Source organism: Lepidochelys kempii, chromosome 4 (assembly GCF_965140265.1).
Source record: "Lepidochelys kempii isolate rLepKem1 chromosome 4, rLepKem1.hap2, whole genome shotgun sequence".
NCBI classification, from domain to species: domain Eukaryota; kingdom Metazoa; phylum Chordata; order Testudines; family Cheloniidae; genus Lepidochelys; species Lepidochelys kempii.
This window is the reverse complement of record NC_133259.1, coordinates 99,160,350-99,175,548: the sequence shown is the minus strand read 5'-3', so window position 1 is coordinate 99,175,548 and position 15,199 is coordinate 99,160,350.

Sequence of the window (15,199 nt, the reverse complement as noted above, 5' to 3'; positions counted from 1 at the left end):
GGTAGTTGAAATCATCTATCAAATCTCCCCTCATTCTTCTCTTCTGTAGACTAAACAATCCCAGTTCCCTCAGCCTCTCCTTGTAAGTCATGTGTTCCAGTCCCCTAATCATTTTTGTTGCCCTCCGCTGGACTCTCTCCAATTTTTCCACATCCTTCTTGTAGTTTGGGGCCCAAAACTGGACACAGTACTCCAGATGCGGCCTCACCAACGTCGAATAGAGGGGAATGATCACATCCCTCAATCTGCTGGCAATGCCTCTACTTATACATCCCAAAATGCCATTGGCCTTCTTGGCTACAAGGGCACACTGTTGACTCATATCCAGCTTCTTGTCCACTGTAACCCCTAGGTCCTTTTCTGCAGAACTGCTGTCTAACCATTCGGTCCCTAGTCTGTAGTGGTGCATTGGATTCTTCCGTCCTAAGTGCAGGACTCTGCACTTGTCCTTGTTGAACCTCATCAGATTTCTTTTGGCCCAATCCTCCAATTTGTCTAAGTCCCTCTGTATCCTATCCCTACCCTCCAGCATATCTACCACTCCTCCCAGTTTAGTGTCGACTCCTCCCAGTTTAGTGTCCCAGACAGGTGGAGTCCATGCTATGTCTCAATGTTTGAGAGAGGTAATTTAATTGCATTCAGGCTCTCTCAGTAAATAAATCTCTCTCACTATAAATCCAAACTGAAGTATAGGTCATACATTACGGCACACTGTACATTATTACTCTGATGTGCGGGGGTGAGGGGGAAGGAAGAAATATAAAATGATGCACAAAGAATATCTTCCCAACTGTGGAGAATTGTCTTCGAAATTCATCCTTAAGGTAGAGAGATGAAATATAGTTATATTATAACATGTTTTGGGAAACAAAGCTTTGTCTGGGCCGACTAAGATGATAGAAGATGTGCAAAAAAGTTGGAAATATTTGCTGTTTGGAATTTTCACATATAAATAAGCAAAGCCAAAAGACCTAGATTTTATAACTACTCATTTGAAAATATAAAATAGTTTAGAGTCATATTTCATGGGAGTCACAAGTGCACATATATATCACTGTGGTAGGAGATTTTGAAGATAGAGAGCTTACGGAAATCTAAACAAATAAAATAGTACTTTACTTTTGCAAAAAGTTATTTTACTATTTAGTAATATCATTAGGTTCACATTGTAATCGAAATTTTTAAAAAAGAAATTTGAACTGTGTAGTTTCTACAATAAAGCAGGTCATTTTAATGCTGCAGATGGATTTTATGTTCTCCTAGCAACACTCAAGCTCAACATTCTCTAAGTCCCCATCCAGCAGAGTAATCTACTAGCACAGACTCTGCTGTCCTACAATGCTCTGTGGGCTCATTTAAGGCAAATTGTATGCCATACACGCAAAGGGGTCCATTCTGGCGGATCACATTTCAGGATTTAGCATAAAATCATTTATGTTAGAAGAGTAGTTTACTATGCCACCTCCAGGGACATCAGACATTTTGTCAAAGTCTAATCATGTATAGATAATTGTACATTTACCATGGATATGGACATTACTCATGGTTTGTTTTTTATATGAGTTTGTAAAGGATTCAAGCAGGGGGAAACAAAAAAAGCAAATTAACAAAACAAACATGTGCCCTTAAAGAAGGTCTCAGGGAAGGGGTAGTCTTAATGTTCATGAAGCCCTGACCTCAGAGCCCTGATTCAGAGGCTCCAGATTTAGGGCAGGTCTACACTACAGGGTTAAGTCGACCTAAGTTACGCAACGAACTGTCCACATAGACGGAGTCAACATACCTTAGGTCAACTTATTGTGGTGTCTACACCATGCTGGGTCGATGGGAGAAACTCTTCCATTAACTTACCTTATGCTTCTCATTCTGGTGGAGTACCAGAGTCGACGAGAGAGAAATCAGTTGTCGATTGAGCAGGTCTTCACTAGACCTGCTAAATTGACCCCAGCGTATCGATTGCTGCAGTGTTGATCCACAATAAGTGTAGAAAAGCCCCTAGAGTCAACAACCCAAATCTCTGGGACAAGCTATCCTAGTTGCTTGAATTCTGAGAGCAACCACAACCTATAACAGTCTATATTTAGCTTCTAGTTCCCTCATTGCTGCTTAGCTTCCTCTCCCTGTTTAAACAGACCAGCCCCAACTCAGTGCAGGTAGCCTCCTTGATTACACCTAGGCTGGTATGGTTGTAAGCTCCAGCCTGTCTCTTAAAGGGATAATACACTCTTTCACAGAGGCTCATGTTATCTAATTCATAGTAATGGATCAATCCAATATAAAACTTAAAAACAAAGAAAATGATCCAAATTTCACACAAATTCAAAAAGATACAAAAAAAGGACTTCTAGACCTCCCCTTACAAAAAAAGAGAAGAGATGGGATCTACTGATCTTTGCACACTGACTTACCAACTTAGTGAGGAGGGCTTTAAACTAGATTCAAAGGGGCCAGGTGACAAAAGCCCACAGGCAGGTATAAGAAAAGATTATCTTAATAGAGGACAAAATATTGGGGGTGGGGACAGAAAATTATAATAGGGTGATAGTGTAACCCACATGCCTAATAGGGAGATTGCTCTTTAAGAGATCTAGAGAGGAGGGTGAGGAATGAGTTGTGTCTGGACCACTGTGGTTAGTACATAATTAACACTCCATGCCCAGAAGTTTCTGGAATTGGGTGTGGTAGTTTTGAGCATGCTCAATAGCTCCTTTAGACTCCATTGAAGGAAAGTAGTCAGAGCAGCTGCTTTACAAAAGACATGTGATCTGCAGCATGGGTTGGCAGAAACTCCATTACAGGAGCAGAAAACAGGCTGATTTCCCACAACTTTGAAGCATTTTGCAGCATGTTTGTGCCATTGTTAATTTTCCAACAGGGAAGCCCTGGCAGTGTTTGTTATAGAAAGGGGAAATTGGGAGGGAATTTTTTATTCATTTTAATTGTATACTTCAAATGTTATTTGATTGTACCCACTTGTTGTAGTCAAATTGTCTTAACCAGCATGGTTCACCAACTTTTTTCTTAGTGAAATGTGAAAATAGGGAAAAAGTCATCTACATTTTGTTATTCTCAGATTTTTATTTTTGTTGTAACAATGTTATTCATTTATATACTTAATACTGATTGGTTGGTTCATTAGTTAGCTGACTAGCTGAGTGATTTTACAGTCCAGCCGAGAAGGAGAAAGAGTCTGCATGGATTCCAACTGGAAATTTCTGCAAGCAAGAAGAGGGAAGATATTATTGCAGTGCTTTTGACTCAGCCAACTGTATAGAGTAGATGAAGCAAGACTCTAACTGAGACTCAGATGAACTCAACTTCAGCTTTTTGAACTCTGAGTTACTTCTCTCTGTGTATCTGTAAAGACTGATCTGTTTAGATCTAATGTATTTCTTGTGTTTATATTTATGTATAATTATAAAGATAATATATGTGGATTATGGTGTAGCCTTGTTATGTAGTACAAATTAAACTATCATGTTTATTATTATAACATTTTATAAAGCTGCTACTTAAGAATTAAGTTTATTTTTCTTGTTCTTTTTGAACCTGACTATGGGGAGACTGACCCTGTGCAAATCGTGCTTTTTCTGTAGGAGTTGTGTTGAAGCACTAAAAGAGTGGTGAAGTAAACTCTAACCTACCCAAAGGTCACAATACGAGCAACAAGAGGAATAACAGTGGAGGAATCTGCTAAACGTCTTAGATGTCCTTACACAAATGCAAGGAGTATGGGGAATGAACTAGAAGTATTAGTACGTACGTGGAATTGTGAATAAATTAACATCATAGGGACTTGGTGGGATACAGCTCATGACTGGAATATTGGTATTGAGGCATATAGCTTGTTCAGGAAAGACAGGCGGGGGGAAGCAAGATGTTGCATTAAACATAATAAATAGATACACTTGTTCAGAGGTCCAGAAGGAGATGAGACAAACCAGTTGAAAGAGGGGGAAATGGAGGTGATGTCATGGTAGGGTTATACTATAGACCACTAAATCAGGAGGAGGAGGTGGATGACTCATTCCTAGAACAAAAACAAATATAAAAAACACAAGATCTGATAGTAAAGGAGAAGTTTAACTACCCAGACATCTGTTGGAAAAATGATACAGCAAAACACAAAATGTCCAGTAAATACTTGGGATGTACTGGGGACAACTTTTTGTTTCAGAAGGTGGAGGAAGTAACCAGGGAGACAGTCCTTTTAGACTTAGTTCTGACCAATAAGAAGGATTGGTTGTTAATCTCAAGGTTGAAAACAATTTGAGTGGAAGTGATAAAACGGATAGATTTCATTATTCCAAGGAAGGGAAGGAGTGAGAGCAGCAGAATAAGGACAGTGGACTTCAAAAAGACAACTTTAACATCCTCATATAACCTGATAAGGTTCCATACTAATAAAATCGAAGGGAAAAAAGGAGTTCAGGAGAGCTGGCAGTTTCTCAGAGACAATATTAATGGGTCAACAGCAAACTATCCCAATGCCAGGGAAAGATAAGAAGAATAGTAAGAAGCCAATATGATTCCATCAGGAGCTCTTTAATGATCCAAAAATCAAAAAGGAATCCTACAACTGTGGAAACATGGACAAATTGGTAAGGATGAGTACAAAAGAATAGAATCATAGGATTGGAAGAGACCTCAAGAGATCATCTAATCCAGTCCCCTGCACTCATGGCAGGACTAAGCATTATCTAGACCATTCCGGACAGGTGTTTGTCTAACCTGCTCTTAAAAATCTCCAATAATGGAAATTCCACAACCCCCCCCCAGCAATTTATTCTAGTGCTTGACCACCCTAACAGGAAGTTTTTTCTGATGTCCAACCTAAACCTCCCTTGCTGCAATTTAAGCCCGTTGCTTCTTGTCTATCCTCAGAGGTTAAGAAGAACAATTTTTCTCCCTCCTCCTTGTAACAACCTTTTATGTATTTGAAAACTGTTATCATAACCCTCCCCCCGCCATCTTCTCTTTTCAAGACTAAACAAATCCATTTTTTCAATCTTCCCTCATAGGTCAGGTTTTCTAGACCTTTAATAATTTTTCTTGCTCTTCTCTGGACTTTCTCCAATTTGTCCACATCTTTTCTGCTATATGGCATCCAGAACTGCACACAATACTCCAGTTGAGGCCTCATCAGCGCAGAGCAAGATGGAAAAATTACTTCTCGTGTCTTGCTTACAGCACTCCTGCTAATACATCCCAGAATTATGGTCACTTTTTTGGCAACAGAGTTACACTGTAGACTCATATTTAGCTTATGGTCCACTCTGACCGCCAGATCTCTTTCCGCGGTACTCTTTCTGAGGTAGTCATTTCCCATTTTGTATGTTTGCAACTGATTGTTCCTTCCTAAATGGAGTACTTTGCATTTGTCGTTATTGAATTTCATCCTATTTACTTCAGACCATTTCTCCAGTTTGTCCAGATCATTTTGAATTTTAATCCTATTCTCCAAAGCACTTGCAACCCCTCCCAGCTTGGTGTCACCTGCAAACTTTATAAGTGTACTCTCTATACCATTGTCTAAATCATAGATGAAGATATTGAACAGAACCAGACCCAGAACTGATCCCTGAAAGACCCCATTCGTTATGCCCTTCCAGCATGACTGTCAACCACTGATAACTACTCTCTGGGAATGATTTTTCAACCAGTTCTGCACCCAGTTTTGCAGTAGCTCCATCTAGGTTGCATTTCCCTAGTTTGTTTATGAGAAAGTTATGTGAAACAGTGTCAAAAGCTTTACTAAAGTTGAGATATTTTATTTCTATAACACGTCTACTGCTTTCCTCCATCCACAAGACTTGTTACCCTGTCAGAGAAAGCTATCAGGTTGATTTGACACAATTTGTTCTTGACAAATCCATGCTGACTGGATTATCACCTTATTATCTTCTATATGTTTGCAAATTGATTGCTTAATTATTTGCTCCATTATCTTTCTGGGTACAGAAATTAAGCTGACTGGTCTGTAATTCCCCTGCTTGTCCTTATTTCCTTTTTTATAGATTGGCACTATATTTGCCCTTTTTCAGTCTTCTGGAATCTCTCCCATCTTCCATGACGTTTCAAAGATAATTGCTAATGGCTCAGATATCTCCTCAGTCAGCTTCTTGAGTATTCTAGGATGCAGTTCATCAGGCCCTGGTGATTTGAAGACATCTAACTTGTCTAAGTAATTTTTAAATTGTTCTTTTCCTATTTTAGCCTCTGATCCTACCTCATTTTCACTGACATTCACTATGTTAGACATCCAATCACCACCAACCTTCTTGGCGAAAACCAAAACAAAGAAGTCATTAAGCACCTCTGCAATTTCCACATTTGCTGTTATTGTCCCTCCCTCCCCACACTGAGTAATGGGCCTACTGTATCCTTGGTCTTCCTCTTGCTTTTAATGTATTTGTAGAATGTTTTCTTGTTACCCTTTATGTGTCTAGCTAGTTTGATCTTGTTTTGTGCCTTAGCCTTTCTAATTTTGTCCCGACATACTTGTGTTATTTGCTTATATTCATCCTTTGTAATTTGCCCTAGTTTCCACTTCCTGTAGGACTCTTTTTTGATTTTTAGATCATTGAAGATCTGCTGGTTAAACCAGGGTGGTCTCTTGCCATACTTCCTATCTTTCCTACGCAGTGGGATAGTTTGTTCTTGTGCCATTAATAAGTAGTAGGTAGGCACAAAATCAGAAAGGCTAAGGCCTTTAATTAATTAGACCTAGCCACAGACACAAAAGGCAATAAGAAGAGGTTCTTTAAATGCATTAGGAGCAAGAGAAAGAAAAAGTGTAGGTCCTGTAGCCAGTGATTTTAGTTTATTGTTCTTTTATTGTGTGGTTATAACTGACTAACATGTTATGTCATACATAATCAATGTATGCTAAATAGAGTTAAATTGTAGGATTATAAAAGTATAAGATTGATTAGTAGTTAAAGGGAATAATCATGTGTTAGACATGAGTAAGCCAAGCTGAAACGCAAGAACTTGTAGGCTGAGGCCTGCAAGATATTAGCTTAGCTATTTTAGGCCTTGAGGACAAGAAATGATGACATAAGCCAATGACTAAGAAATATCCTGATGCCCTAAGATTATGGGGAAAAGGTACCAACTGGTAATATTGTAAAAAATAACCCGGAAGATTAATATTAGATTATAAAAATATTGTAAAGGTGCATCTGTCTCTGACATGTGTCTTAACCACAGGATACAGGTTGTGTGAGAATAAAGTGAAATTACACAGTCTATATAAAATTGGGATTCCTTAGGTTTCTAGGTGACACAGACCAAAAAGAGAAGAGGGTTGACACTTTTATGGACATACGCAAAATGTAGTTATAGACAGAATCACATTATAAAAAGGGGATGCCTAGAACAGGAAAATTGAGCTCCCTATGGAGAACTCCAGTAGGAGCCATCCCTCTACTGATGATCAAGTCATGAGAGACTCATCAGATCCTAACACTATTGTTAAGGATGTGAGTATAAATATATTTGTATCTTGTGCATATGTCTGCACAGAATCTCTATATGCTTGAGTAATCATAACTTTAACCGTAACTTTAAATAAAACGTGTACAAGAGACTAGACCTTGTACTTGTGAATGTATGTGTGGTCACTACCCTTGGTCTTTATGTGTTCCTAGAGACTAAATCTGAAGAACGTAGCAAAGGTGACTTTCACTCTGTTAAGATTGAAAATGTAGTTGCCAGAGCCAAACCCACGGTGGTATAATACCACATTGCAAATTTCACTTTAAAATAAAATAAAAGGCTACAGTCCCCTACTTGGCAGGAAAGGATAATTAATAATGGATGACATCAAGAAGGTGGAGGTGTTTTAATGCCTATTTTGCTTCAGTCGTCACTTAAAAGGTTAATTGTGACCAGATACTCAACACAATTAATATTTACAATAAGAGAGAAGGAACATAAGCTAAAACAGGGAGTTATATGTATTCAGGTTAGCAGGGTCAGATGAAATTCATGCTAAGGTACATAAGGAATTAACTTAAGCAATCTCTGAACAATTAGCAATTATCTTTGAGACTTCATAGAGGATGGGTGATATCCAGATGGCGGGAGAAGGCCAATTATAGTACATTTCTTTAAAGAGGGGAACTAAGAGGACCTGAGGGATTACAGTCCAGTCAGACAAACTTTGAGAAATATACTAGAAAAAATTATTTAAAAATCAGTTTGTAAGCACCTGTAGGAAAATAGGATGATAAGTAATATCCAGCATATATTTGTAAAGAACAAATCTTACCAGACCAACCTAATTTCCTTCTTTGACAGGAGTAGTGGCTAGGAAAAACTATAAACATGCTATATCTTGATTTAGTAATACTTTTGACGCAGTCCTACATGACATACTCATTAGCACAGTAGGGAAATGGGATCTAGAGGAAACTACTATAAGGTGGTGTAAAACCAGTGACGAGACCGTACTCAAAGAGTAGTTATCAATGGTTTTCTGTCAAATGGTGAGGCAGGACCCCAAAATCTAATTTACAAAAGAGAACGATTAGCTTAAGATTTTTATTTAGTCACCATGACTCATTAAAAACAACAAACAACAACAACAACATGGAGGATGAAATCCTGGTCCCATTGAAGTCAATGGCAAAACTTTCACTGACTTCAGACGATCCAGGAATTCACCCGACATTTGTATTTTCACCCACCTTCTAGGTGGGGTTTGTCCACTCAGCTACTAGCATACAAATTACTTGAAAATCATTTAGAATGGTTTCCAATTAAATGTTATTAATGTGTGTTGAATGGCCTCACTAGCCAGACCAAGAGGTGAAGTCAGCATATCATTGGTTTTAAATTTACTTATTTCTTCATTGGACCCATAAATGTCCAACATTGTTCAGATAACTGGCTCACTCCAATGTACCATATTGGTGGTGTGACACCCAACACAGAACCGTGCTGGAGGAGCCTGGAGATTAAGTATGAAGAGCAAGTGCTTTCTTATTTCTGAAGATTGTGAAATTTTGTAATGTTAACATAAAACTTGTTTAAACTTAAATACTAGGTGGCTTGCACTTGTACCAGCTTGGCCGTCCTCATAAGCTGGCCAGACTACAGGTGGGAAGTTTCCCTGGACAACACAAATATTGCGAGCAACGGTACTTCAGTAAGTGGCACATAATCATCACTAAAACAATGTTGCTACCATGGTCATGGTGCTGGCATATACTTTTCTGATTTAGGTACAGTCTTTTGAATGAAATGTAAAATCAATGTCCTGACCACTTTTGTTAATTAAAGATCCCGTGGTAATTTTTGTAATAGTAAGGAGCAATGTCTTGACTCATTGTTTTACACATCTAAATATATATGTACACACACAGACATATAAATAAGAAGCACATGTCATACTTCTAAAAGTAACATATATAAAAATTGAATGTAATCAGATATCCCCTATTCATGAAGAGCGTGTAATGGTCTTGAAATGTGGGAGTTCACTCAGTGAGAGGTAGAAAGAATCAGAATGCTGCTGCTGTTATTGTAGTTGTTTCAATGAATGGCCTGAAACTCCTTTTCTAATGACGGTGCAAATATTCATCACATTTGCAAAGATTTAAATTATTCGCTCTCATGCATATTTATATATGCATATGTGCTCTGGAACTCATTAAAACAGTTCACAAAAGATTTAGTAACAAGCATCATTCTTCCAGCATTGTTTTTGAAACGTATTTGCAAAGGCCTCAATTCAGCAAAGTACTCATGCACCTACCTTAAAGCATAGAAGCAGTCCTATTGATTTTCCATTGACCTTAATGGTCTAATTCACATGCACTAGTCATGTTCTTAAGTACCTTGCTGAACTGGAGCCTTGCAAAATAAGGGTTCAGTTCCACCATATGATAGAATCAAGCTTATCACTCAAAAAAGTAGATGCATTATAACAGTAATAAACTTGTATAATCTCCTGCGTTTCTGGGATAGCAGATTTGGTTGCACAGAGGGTTTCCCTATCTAAACTGCTTCTTAATATAATTCCTGTCTAATTCCAATGGCATTATATGGACTTTTGCCATAGATGTGCTGAATGTTTGCAATGAAAAATGAAGATTTCACATTTATGTAGAATTCAATAGAATGGTCTGATCTAAGGAAAACAACAGTATCCTCTGTCTTGTTGCTTATTTTGCTCATAGTGGGTTTTTTAAATCCTAGTATTTGAAATGTCATTATTTTTATTTATATCAATTTCTACTTTGGGCACTATCCAAAGTGAGGGGTGGTGCAGAAGCCTAAGCTTTCCCCGTTCTAAGGGAAACAGCAGAGGGCAATGCAGTTGCTCCAGGAAAGTAATTTGCAATACCTTTATCAAGGGGCAACGTAATCCCTCTACCTCCTTGGCTGTTACTGGAGGGAGGCATCTAACGTGAAACCCCTGCCCTTCCTAATGCAGTGAGGAGACCTTACGGAACACATGCAAAGAAGAAATCCCTAGTTCCTGCATCCTGCCTAGTAAAGGTGCGATCTAGCCCTATGTGAGTAAGAACAGCAGGATTCAATCTCATTTTGTACAGTGAGACATCGTGTGGTGTGTATCAGATGTGTGATGAAACTGCAGTTATTTTTGAACATTACTACCTGGCACTGCTCTACACAGATTTGTTATGCACAGTAAGGAGACTCTTATACATAAAATATTAACAAACACTCCAATGTTTTCTCTATAGAAACTGAAAGGGAAATAGCACTATTTAGATGGTAGCCAGAGTTAGAATAATCAAAAAGTAAATGCACTATTTGCAATCACAGCTTGATTAAAATATTAAAGGTCACAAAGTAGGCAGTTATTTTCCTTCCTAAGAATAACTATGGTATGGAGAAACGCACTGCCTTCCCACCAGGCAGACCGACCTCTGCTATTTGAACAAAAAATGTCTCTATATTTTTAAGAGGTTATGTAGATCACATCAAATCCAGCTATAAAATAATCAAGATCTCAGATATTACAGTTGGATTAAATTCTCATCTTGATCAAACCAATTGCCACCTTTAAAAAACAAAGGAAAAATCTTATGTCCAGACACCAAATTGGACAGTGAAATGCTGCGCCTAGTTTCTCAAATGGGCACTCAGACATTCATAAAGCCCACTTTCCATGCACAGTGCTAATTTGAATAACTAAATATTCGATTTGGGTACTCAATTTTTCTTCCTGGCAAGTTTTCATGACCAAAGAAATTCAGCTAAGAATCTAACATTTTTAATACCTAACCAAAATAAAATTCTGAAGCTCTAGAGGTTTTTTGAGGGGGATTTAGTGAAAATTTCAGATGACAAGGGTTAGAAAAATGTTTTGTTTTTTTTTTTAAATTATACTGTGTGGGTGAAATCCTGGCCCCACTGAAGTCAATAGGAGTTCTGTCATTGACTTCAGTGCTGACAGGATCTCACCCTGTGACCTGAGGACACTGATGAAAAACAGATGAGTGCTTCAAACATAAGAATATCAGAACTAGGTTCATTAGAAACTACTCCTGCTATCCTTCTGACATTCCTTCTCCTTTGTACTGGACCCTGAACGTAAGATAAGAGGATGTACACTTAAGCAATTCTATTGGTTAATTCTAGATACAGCACTGCAGCCACATGGGTATTAGAGAATATTTTACCATGGATAATTTGCTTTTGCAGAAGCTTTAGAGAGAGGTATTTTTAACATTAGCAGTGCCACAACAAAGATGAAAAACTGTTCTCACAGTTCATTAAAAATTAGCATTTTCTATGGTTATGTTTCAGAGTAACAGCCGTGTTAGTCTGTATTCGCAAAAAGAAAAGGAGTACTTGTGGCACCTTAGAGACTAACCAATTTATTTGAGCATGAGCTTTCGTGAGCTACAGCTCACTTCATCAGATGCATGCCGTGGAAACTGCAGCAGACTTTATATATACACAGAGAATATGAAAAAATACCTCCTCCCACCCCATTGTCCAGCTGATAATAGCTTATCTAAAGTGATCATCAGGTGGGCCATTTCCAGCACAAATCCAGGTTTTCTCACCCTCCACCCCCCCCCCACAAATTCACTCTCCTGCTGGTGATAGCCCATCCAAAGTGACAACACTTTACACAATGTGCATGATAATAAAGTTGGGCCATTTCCTGCACAAATCCAGGTTCTCTCACCCCCTCACCCCCCTCCCAAAAACCACACACACAAACTCACTATCCTGCTGGTAATAGCTCATCCAAAGTGACCATTCTCCCTACAATGTGCATAATTAAGGTGGGCCATTTCCAGCACAAATCCAGGTTTTCTCACATCCCCCCCACCCCCATACACACACAAACTCACTCTCCTGCTGGTAATAGCTCATCCAAACTGACCACTCTCCAAGTTTAAATCCAAGTTAAACCAGAACATCTGGGGGGGGGGGTAGGAAAAAACAAGAGGAAATAGGCTACCTTGCATAATGACTTAGCCACTCCCAGTCTCTATTTAAGCCTAAATTAATAGTATTAATAGTATTGTGCCAGCAATGCCCCTCTGCCATGTACATTGGTCAAACTGGACAGTCTCTACGTAAAAGAATAAATAGACACAAATCAGATGTCAAGAATTATAACATTCATAAACCAGTCGGAGAACACTTCAATCTCTCTGGTCACGCAATCACAGACATGAAGGTCGCTATCTTAAAACAAAAAATCTTCAAATCCAGACTCCAGCGAGAAACTGCTGAATTGGAATTCATTTGCAAATTGGATACTATTAATTTAGGCTTAAATAGAGACTGGGAGTGGCTAAGTCATTATGCAAGGTAGCCTATTTCCTCTTGTTTTTTCCTACCCCTCCCCCCACAGATGTTCTGGTTTAACTTGGATTTAAACTTGGAGAGTGGTCAGTTTGGATGAGCTATTACCAGCAGGAGAGTGAGTTTGTGTGTGTATGGGGGTGGGGGGGGATGTGAGAAAACCTGGATTTGTGCTGGAAATGGCCCACCTTAATTATGCACATTGTAGGGAGAATGGTCACTTTGGATGAGCTATTACCAGCAGGATAGTGAGTTTGTGTGTGTGGTTTTTGGGAGGGGGGTGAGGGGGTGAGAGAACCTGGATTTGTGCAGGAAATGGCCCAACTTTATTATCATGCACATTGTGTAAAGAGTTGTCACTTTGGATGGGCTATCACCAGCAGGAGAGTGAATTTGTGTGGGGGGGTGGAGGGTGAGAAAACCTGGATTTGTGCTGGAAATGGCCCACCTGATGATCACTTTAGATAAGCTATTACCAGCTGGACAATGGGGTGGGAGGAGGTATTTTTTCATATTCTCTGTGTATATATAAAGTCTGCTGCAGTTTCCACGGCATGCATCTGATGAAGTGAGCTGTAGCTCACGAAAGCTCATGCTCAAATAAATTGGTTAGTCTCTAAGGTGCCACAAGTACTCCTTTTCTTCTATGGTTATGGTGGTCACTGATACATTATTGCATTGTTCTCATTTGATACGCCTTTGAAAAATTAATTTATACTTACTACTTGTAGATGTAGGAAAGATTTTATATTCCCTTCTTTCTGCTCAAATGCAGCATAACATAGACAGATACTTTGAGGAGTACAGTAACAGTTTCTTGCTCTTTATTCGTAAATCTTAGTAACATCTTGTTATGGGTTCCCAGTTTTACATAGATGATCACCCAGATTTACAGAATCATATTTGGGAATTCAGAGGCTTGACTGCGGTTATTAATCAGGCTTCCTTTGTGCCTTCTGAAAAATTATCTAAGGTTGACAGTATTCAAACGCTACATAAGACAGAAAGAACTAGAGACCATAATACATAATTGTTCAGACTGAATTAATAGGCTATACATATATCTGTTATTTTAGACTTATTAAACATAAATGGTAAACTAATTATCAATAATTAGTCTACTTTACAGATGAAAGGTTGAAGAAATTCTGCAGCAACTCCATTACTTGGCCAAACTTAGGTCACTTTTCATGGGGATGGCAGAAGACAGACACTTCCCTGACAGCAGGGTGAGAACCCTGCCAAATTTCAAGTCCCTGCTCCAAAACATGGAGGTACTAGTCCTTATTGACAGTTATAAGAATTTTTAAAGAAAATCAAAGCAATATATTTTTCCCAACTTTGTTCTGTTTTTGATGTCATTTTCCAAAAAAAAAAATTCAACCTGAGGCAGACACCCAGTATGGAAAATTTTAGCATAAATAGTTAAAGTTTGGCAAAATTATAAGCCATGGGAAACAGGATCTTATAATGGAAAGTGATGGGCAGTTTTAACTATAGGCATCACTACCTGTGCTGACTATAATTATGTAAATTAGCTAAAATAGAGCTTAATTTTAAAAAAATGCATCATAGGAAAAAATTACAATTAAGTTGTTGGATCATATTAAAGAAGTTCTGTATTAAAATCACAAATGAGTTTGATTCCCCATAGTTCAAATTCCAGGGTATTACTAATTAAGAGGTCTCTTGGTTTTTGGTACTGTTTCTCTCCCTCTGTGTGTGAAACTTGCAAGCTGCTAACTGTGTTAGTACATTCTAAGACAGAGTCTGTTCTCAAAGCAGTTCACAGAGAGAGAGACTCAAAACAATACTCTAACAACAGAAACAGCACCCAGAGACTTTCATGCCCTTTTGTTGTATTAACAATTGTGATTAAAATAGAGATAGAGGATGTATGTGGATGGATGCTTGGTGTGGATAATAACTGAATGATCAGGGAGGTGCCAGCCTAAGAATCCAGTGTCCATTGGCTGAAGAAGGCGTCAAGTGGAAATAACCAGAGGACCCCCGCCCCTCCCCCGGAGGGCAGACTGGAATCCACCCAACAGCCTCAAGAATGGGAGAACCAAAGAACGAGATAACATCTTGGAGCCGTCAGGAATGTGCTATCTGCTGATTGATTCAGCAACAGCATGATGAAGCAATTCCCATAGACTGGCATAGGAAGAAATTCCTATAAAAATAGACTCTAAAAAGTGAGAACTTTGGGGTCTGATTCTGAAAACCAACTTCCAGGAGCATCAGATGAGCATCTGACAAGGCCCTGCTCCCTCCTCATGTCCAGGCCACCTGGCCAGTGGCTTGGCATGAGCAACTCTAAGGCTGGTAACTATGATAACAACCTTGCAGAACCTGTGTGTGTGGGTGCGTATGTGTGTGTGTGTGTGTTTGT